The 9,114-nt window shown below is 36.4% G+C and overlaps 1 pseudogene; it reads left to right on the top strand.

Annotated features, from left to right (window-relative positions):
* The first annotated feature begins 5,030 nt into the window (after window positions 1-5,030).
* LOC123389469 lies at window positions 5,031-5,180 on the top strand (annotated as a pseudogene).
* Window positions 5,181-9,114: the final 3,934 nt, after the last annotated feature.

Raw genomic sequence — 9,114 nt, 5'->3', positions numbered from 1 at the left:
AGTTTGTAGCAAAAATGGATGTTGATTTTTTTCAAATATTTTTTAATGCATCTGTTATCATGACTTTTATTCTTTTGTTAATGCAGTATATGTCATTTTGATGGGCAGGTAATGTACCATCCTTGCAACCCGGGAATAAGTCCCTCTTAATCATGGCATATAATCCTTTTAATGTATTGCTAATTCAGTTTGCTGATCCTGTTGAGAATTTTGCACCAATGTTCTCAGGGATGTTGGCCTGTAATTTTTTCTTGTGTTCTTGTCTGGTGTTATTATGAAGGTAATGCTGGACTTGTTAAAAAAAACAACAAAAAAGGTTTGGGAAGGGGTTCCCTCCTTTTGTATTCTCCCCACCCCAAAGAATTTAAGAAGATTTTATTAGTTCCTTGAATGTTTGGTAGGTTTCACCAAATTAATTTTTATTTAACCTTTATTTTATTGCTTTTTATAAAAAGGATATATATTTACTGAGCCATATCTTTCTGTAAAAGAAAAACAAGCTTAGTCCACAGACTGATAATCCCATACTCAAACATTCAACAATTTTATGTGAATTTAGATCAGTGATTAAAATGTAAGCAAAATTTTAAAAAGTCTCAAGCCTTTGTAAGGATGTAGTTCTGAGATCTGAAATTATGACTGGTTTTTACAAAACAGAAATTTGAGTGATGTAATATGACAGCTATAAAAGAAATGCCATTGTTTAAATATATCTGTGTTTGAAGTAGCATTTACGTTATCGTAAATGGCCAATACAAACAATCTATTACAGGAAGTTTTGTGGCTTAAGTTGTTTTTGATAATTTTTGAAGCTAAAATATTGAATTCATGACTCTCCTTGGTCTATTGTATTAATATAGTATTTCTACTTTTGATGTTGGAAATATTTTATAAATATCCTAGATAGAGCAGTAGAACCCTAAATACCTATATTTCTATCTACACACATGTCTTAAGGTATGTTTCTGTAAACTTGCAAATAAAATTAAACTTGATTTATATATAGACAGATCAGTAACTCAAATTCCAGAATGGCAGTTTACCTTGAAATAATTCTTTTGGCACATTTGTTTCCCAGGCAATGAGCTCAGCTTCAATATAACATGTCTTTTATAATGTCAGTGACCCAAAACTTTCAAATAAAGCTTTAAATAAAGCTCCCCTGTAGGTTCAAAATACATTTTATAACTATGGTACTGAACCAGTCAGCAATGCAAGTGAGATAAAAATTTATCAATGCTCTCAAGAATGTTTTGGGGAAAAAAATCTAGGTCTATACATGGTTATTTAAAAATTTATAAGCATTCATATGCAGGGTAAAAATTCATTAATGAAAGTGTGTAGACATACTTACAAGACACAAGCTGTGGAAAAAGTATTCTTGAGAGCCCGAGGTAATTTTCTTTTATAAATAAAGCACTTAGGGCAGAGTCAAGACTGGACTACATATTTTTGTTTCATGTTCCCATGTATTTCATTGACACAGATGTGTTAATTCAATATCTGTTTCTGCACTGGGAATCATTTACAAGACTTTTGCCTCTATCTTGCTAATAGAAAGTATTCTTTCAGAAATGCTCCAGCCACACAGTTGTTGAATTAGTAAGGCACACTGGTATAATTTAGAAAGCGCAAAATGGCCCAAAGAACTCTCCACCCTAGACTAGCCTTGGGTCTGTCACATAAGTGTTAAATTATATTCATTTGGTTCATATATGTCAAGATCTGTTGAACTTGCTCTTGACCTAAAGAATGGTTAATGTGAAAGCACAGCTTTTGCTACTACAAAAAGATATTTGTAGAATGATAAAATAGTTCAGTATTTGTAGAAGATAGATAGATTTTATTCATTTGAGAGCAAGACAGAGAACATGAGGGAGTTTGTGAAGAGGCAGAGGGAGAAAACAAACTCCCTGCTGAGTCAGGAGCCCAACAAGGAGATCACGACCCGAGTGAAGACAGACACCCAACCATCTGAACCTCCTAGGCACCCCTGCAGCTAAATTTTTAAATGATATCCCCAGAACCGTATTCCTAACAGAAAAAGAATGTTAAAATCTGTGCTTCATTCTATGCGCATTTGCTTATTCCAACAATATAGTCTTATTGGAACTATGCCCTCTGCCTATTTCAAAGTCGAGCACAAATGCCATGTTTAGAATGTACAAGTAAAATGTGAATGGACAGATGTATGCCTAAGTCAGGCTCTGGTTACAGTTCCTATAAAGGGATAGTGGCATAATGACTAAATATTATCCCACTCTTAGAACTTGTTTTCCGTTGGTAACATGTATTTTCCTCTTATATATGCCATTTTTTCAATGAAATCCTCTAGACTATTTGCCTATTCTCCAAGTCAGATTTCATTATTTAATATGGATGTTTCTTATATTTAAACTACATGTATAAAAACAGGGAATGGCATACCCAGAGGGTCCTCCAGTGGATCCACATCACCTGGCTTATTTCATTCTAGACCTTAAAATCTCGATGCAAACACAATTGACCATGTAATTCAGAGCCTCCATGTGAAAACTATTAAAGACTCCTGTTGTTTATTTTGAATGTTAATAGGAATAAAATAAATCTAAGAAACTACATTTTATAATGAGAACTATTTTTTTAAAGATTTCTTGGGGGAGACAGAGAGGGCAATCTTCAAGGAGACCCCACCCCACCCTGCCCTCGAGGAGCGCTAACCTTGCACAAGGCCTGATTCCAAGATCCTGAGATCATGACCTGAGCTGAAATCAAGAGTCAGATATTCAATTGACTGAGCCACCAAGGCTCCCCTAATGAAAGCACTTTTTAAAGACTTATTTAGAGATAGAGTAAGTGGGGGGAAGGGGACAGAGGGAGAGAATCTCAAGCTCACTCCCCACTGAGGGAGGAGCCTGACACAGGGCTCAATGTCAGGACCCATGAGAATATGACCTAAGCTGGCATCAAGAGCTAGCAACCTAACTGAGCCATCCAAGGTGTCCCTAATGAGAACTATTTTTTTTAATGAGTTGTAGGCACTAACAGAAGATGTGCCTCAAAGTATTTGATTCTTATGCCAGGTATCCAGGAAGTTGTTCTAACCAAGTAGTTAATAGTATGACTGTAGTAGTTTATTTATTAGGACTGTCATGACAAAATACCACAGAGTGGGTGGCTTGAACACCAAAGTCATTTTTTCACAGCTCTAATGCCAGAAGCCAGGGTGTTGACTGGGTCGGTTTCTACTGAGACCTCTATCCATGGCTTGTTGGTTACCTCCTTCTTATTCTGTCTTCACATGCATACACATCTGTGTCCTAATCTCCTTCATTTTATAAGGACATGAGTCTTACTGGGACCCATTTCTATACGACCTCACTTTACCAGCCTTTAAAGACATTATCTACGAATATAATCACATTCTGAAGTACTACGGATTAGGACTTCAACATGTGAACTGGATGGGGGGATGAGACACAGTTTACCCAATATCAGTAACCCTTCACTATTGTGGCTCAGACGATAAACCCAGCTCTTCATCCTGTTCCCTGGATTCCACATTGCTCTCTGTCTCCCACTGTCTGTACTGCCCTGGAATGTACACTTTTGTTTCTCCAAGTCCTTTAAATTCTTTGCGGAGAGTTCTGAGTCTTTTGTTATTAGATGCAAGGATGGTGAGATGTAGCCAGCTCTCTCTCTAAATTGTGCAGTGTTGTTTTGCATTCCTTTTCTTTACTTGCTAATTCCCTCCATCAGCATTGGCATTTTCTTTAGCCTGAAATGATGAGAGCAATTTTCAAAGTTCTTTCCTACTTGGAGTCCATCCAAACTAAAGCTGGGAACTAGAATCTACTCTCCAATTTAAGTGGATCAAAGCCTCTCCTGTGTCACTCCTGCAGCCACAGTAACTGCTTAGCCCAGTGATTGGGTGATCGATGCAGGCCCGACAGCTGGGGAGTTATGCAAGGCCATAGTGTTAGTACATAAGTGAATTTAATGTGAAATCCCGACTTGGGAAATAAATCACGAGTTATAATTTCTGGAGCTAGACACTTAAATATTTCCTTCAAAGTTTTCTTTGTGTTAACACAGTAATTCTGTTTCTCTTTAGGAGGCTTTAGAAGCATTTCTTTTGAAATTCTGGTATAACAAATTGAATTCCAATTATGAAGAGCTTCTCAAGCCACAAAGCTAATCCTACAAATTACTAGTGTTAACTACCTTTCCTAATGTTTTGACTAGTCATTCTAGGTTATATGATATGGATAATGAAGTTCAATACAAATTTTTTTTCAATGCATATAACTTTCATAGTGGTTAGTCATTATATAATTATCATGAACAAGTAGATGACAAGTTCATATTTTTACAAATATTCTGTGATGAATGGAGTTAAAGCCATGATATTATAAATTTAATACTTTTGGTTCTAAAATAAAAGGTGGTGATGAATTACCTACCGCCCTAGGTCTTCACAGCTCAATGGATCCTGTACATTCAGAAAAGATTGATTACCCCCACCCCTGATTTGCTTTGTTTTTTAACATATCTGATTAGGCACCATCTGAAAGCTGATGCTTGGATTCCTGTTCATGTGCCTAGAGGGTGAGTTCAGTGCTATTGAAGCGTTCCCAAAGAAGACCGATTTAGAGAGTGGGATGGTTAATTTAGGTGTCAATTTTGTTGGGCCATGGTGCCTAGATATGTGGTCAAATGTTACTCTGTATGTTTCTGGGAAGTATTTGTTTTGGTTTTGTTTTGATTGTTTTTGAGTTTTGTTTTTTTTTTTAAGAGATGAATTTAAATTAGTGGATTTTGAATAAAGCAGATTAACCTTCATAATGTGGGTGGGCCTCCACCAACCAGTTGAAGGCCTCAATGGAACAAAAGACTGGGCTCCCAAGGAATTGTCAGCAAATGACCTTCAGGCTTACACTGCAACATCAGCTCTTCCTGGAGCTCCTGTCTTTGGCCCACCCTGCAAATTTTGGAGTTGCCAGCCTCCATAATTACATGAGCCGGTTCCTTAAAATTAAACCTCAAATACAAGCTTTGCGCAGTGGCAGTATCGTAGCCAATGAGGTTTATCCGAGGCGCGATTATTGCTAATTGAAAACCTCAAATACATATACACACACATATTTTGCACATACATATACACATAAAAATATATACATGTGTCTAAATATATGTGTATACACATCTATACCCCTAATTGGTTCTGCTTTATTGGAGAACACTAATACAGAGAGTATCCCCAATATTTCATGAAATCAGCAAAAATGACGAAGGGTAAAGGCAAGTGAAGGTAAAGAAAGGAGAAGAAGAAAAAATCTTAAACATTAGAGAAAAGAAATGAATGTAAACAAAGGTAAAATCTAGCCACTTATGAAGCATAAATATTTTGCATTTTGTGGAAGAAAACTGTCAAAGAGCATCTTATTTGCAATCAGAGAAATGTATCTAAGTCATCCTAAAACAACATATACTAACCATTTTTCATAAGTAGTTTGTATGCTTGAATCCTTACCATAACCTAGTTGGTTAGTATTCCTTTTGTTAAATAAGGAAATAAAAATTCCAACATGTTAATTGATACTCAAAAACCCCAGAGTTACTAAGTGGCATTCAAGAGAAAATCTATGTTTCTGAAATCTACATTTTTCACAACTCTTTGTTTGTTTCTATAAGATTGAGAATTATTTCATTTGGGTACAAACAGCATCAACAACTCCACAAACTTTCCTTGTGACATAATAGATAAGAATATGGTTGGATTTCACTCCCATAGTTAATTTATATATATTTATAAATCTTATCATATTTATAAATGACCATAATGGTTGAAAATGTTTGGACAGATTTTTAAAAATTTCTTTGCTTTCCACTGCTCTTAATTTTCCAGAAAGTTGTATGGATATATCAATCTCATTGTATAAATAATTCTTCAATAATTATTTTAAGAGGGGAAAAATAACTGATTATTGACTGGCAACCCAGCATGGTCCAAAGTCTGTCTTAATTTTTTAAACATTATCTGGCAAAATGGAAACTTAGCATGAACTAGAAAATATGCTGCCCTAGTTCTTGCTAAGTTTCATAACCCTAGAAAAGTTCACAAATACTTAAGAAAAAATACACATAGTCATTCTGCTTTAGAGTTGGAAGGCACCTACTAGATCGTCTGAAACAATGTTTTCAAATGAGGAATCGAAGTCTCTGGGTGAGAAGCATCTTGCCCAATGTCATAAGGGGCACATAAAAAAAAAAAATGCTAACGGAGACTGAAAAGTATATTTAAAAGTAAATTTCTTTATATTAATGACTATTTTTCAAAGTCATATTGATTTATACATAGGGTATCAGAAAGCAATTCAGAATTTTTAATAGCTAATCAAAACATATAAAATGACATATTCAAAAGCAATATAAAGGAGAACTGAAACTTTAAAAAACAAATTGTTTTTTACAGAGGATCAAGTGGGTGAAGATTGTGCCTGAAGAGAAAATAGTGACAATGTTTGCAAAGCATTTTACAGAGAATAAATGTCTTAAATATACTCCTTTTTAACTTTTTGATAGTATTTTAGAAGTCTTTCTTCTAATTCAAAATTCTTTTGATTTCAATTAACTTTTTAATTATTAAAAAACTTCCTTTATAAACTACATCTTTCAAGTTATGAAATTATTTTAAACTTTAAAAAACACCCTTGTACTAATCTCTGGACAAGTCGTGAACTCAATTAGAAATTTGCAAAGGTTTATTAAAGAACATTAAATAGGAGCTCTGTAGAGTCATTGCAAATCATCTGGTGCCTGTTTCTCAGCATACGTAATAAAACAGTTTGAACTTGAGAGTTGGACATTCAGGTCTGCAACAACCAATACAGTAATCAGTACAAAATACAAAACTATATGAGAAATGAAAAACATGTTGTTTGCTTTTTAAAGCCTCTACTCTATAATACTTCACCCGCAAACTCTTATCTTTAAAAGTATCATAAAGGCCAGAAAGCATAGATACACTTCTGGGATTCCTCCAAATATCCTCTCTTAATGTTGCCTCTAGAGTATTGTTCAATTTGGTACATATTCTGACCTTTGATTTACACCTTTAAGGATCTCGCATTTTAATTTTTTTAAAGTGTTCTTTGTCCTTGTTTTAAAGATTTTTATTTGAACGACAGTGCGGGCACAGGAGGAGAGGGAGAAACAGACTCCCCATTGAACAGGGAGCCCCATGTAGGGACTCACGCCCAGGACCTTGGGATTATGCTTTGAGCTGAAGGCAGACACTTAATAAACTGAGTCATCCAGGTGACCCTCAAGTGTTCTGGTTGTTTTCTTCCTCTAATTCATGGGTTCAGACTCAGCACAGGGTCCCATCTGTTAGGAATTTCGTGTTCACTCTCAAAAACCACTTTTAGACACAGAAAATGGGGTTATACCATACATAATACTTGTAACCCTTTTTCTTAATATATTTTCTATGTCAGTAAAATACAGATACACATTAGGAACTCCTCTGTGTGCTTTGTTGGATCATTTAACTCAGTCCTTAAAATAGTCCCCGTCCTACTACACTGAAAGAAAGCCATCAGTGGAGAACTTCACATGTTTCTACCAACAAAGCCGCCTTATCCAACAGCATTCGCCCTCATTTCTCCCCCACCTGTTATTATCAGATCTTCACGGATTTCTGTGTAAATGCAGCTCCCCTTCAGGAGCACTAGATTGCCTCATTCTCACTTAAGAACATCACTTCATGCTCTTTTCGAGTATATATTTATATATTTTTTAACTCTCTACCAGATTCTTCCCACAGAATAGCCTACTTGACTCCTTTTTAATGAGCTTTCTCAGGACCCTACTTGCCCTGCCTCTTCATTTCTTGGGTCCCTTTTGCAACAAGACACTTCAAAAGTTCTGCTCTCCTCCCAGGCTCTTCACTTTAGTCATCCAGGAAGCCCTTGAAATTGCTCTCCCCCAGTTGTCAGTGATCAACTGTTGCTGATCAACCATTTCACCCTCATCTTGATACATAGAATTAGATCAGAGGAAGCAGGCTTCCCGCTGAGCGGAGACCCCCCCATGCGGGGCTTGATCCCAGAACCCCGAGATCACCACCTGAGCTGAAGACAGAGGCTTAACCCACTGAGCCACCCAGGTGCCCCAACTATGTGCATTTTTATAGCTTCAAATACCTCCATGTGCTGGTGATACAAAACCGTACTACTTACTATCCTGGAATCTCCAGAATAAATACACAATTGTTTACTCAACATTTCCCTTAGATACCTAATAAAGCATGTCTGAAACTGACCTCTCTCACCTACTTCTCCCGCCCCTACACATCTACAGAGTCCTCCTTCCTTCCTTCAGCTAATGGCAATAACAGTTACTGGAGTCCTCTCTGGCTCCCTTTTTGAAATCTCCTTTAAATTCAGTATGTCATCAAATCCTGTTATTTTTTTTTTTAAAGATTTATTTATTTATTTATTTGCCAGAGACAGAGGGAGAGAGAGCGAGTGAGCACAGGCAGACAAAGAGGCAGGCAGAGGGAGAAGCAGGCTCCCTGCAGAGCAAGGAGCCCGATGTGGGACTCGATTCCAGGACCCTGGGATCATGACCTGAGCCGAAGGCAGCTGCTTAACCAACTGAGCCACCCCGGCATCCCAAATCCTGTTATTTCTACCACCAAAACCTATCTAGGAATCAAAAATGCCCTACCATCACTACTGCTACCTTTCTGAACCAAAATATGTCCCCATTTTCTCACCTGAGTTGCTATAAATCTATAGCATCCTTAAAAAAACAAAACAAAACAAAACAAATCTCTGCTTCTGTTCTGTACTTATATATTTCCATGTCATCAGCTGGAGTGAAATTTTTCTTAAAGCTTTAAGGTGCAATTGTACAAAAAACTGTATATGCTTAATGTGTGCAATTTGGATGTATATTTACACCCATAATACCCTAAGTACAGTCAAGATACTGGGAATGTCAAATGGTGTAGCTGCTATGTAAAAGAGTATGGCATTTCCTTAAAAAACTAAAAATAGAAATTCCATATGTTGCAAAAGTTCCACTATTGGGTTTATATCCAAAAGAATGGAAATCAGGGTCTCAAAG

The sequence above is a fragment of the Mustela putorius genome, unplaced genomic scaffold (assembly GCF_011764305.1).
Source record: "Mustela putorius furo isolate JIRA1106 unplaced genomic scaffold, ASM1176430v1.1 tig00003974_pilon_pilon_pilon, whole genome shotgun sequence".
Lineage (NCBI taxonomy): Eukaryota > Metazoa > Chordata > Mammalia > Carnivora > Mustelidae > Mustela > Mustela putorius.
Note: the sequence above shows the minus strand (reverse complement) of the source record. Positions and strands in the feature narration are given on the sequence as shown.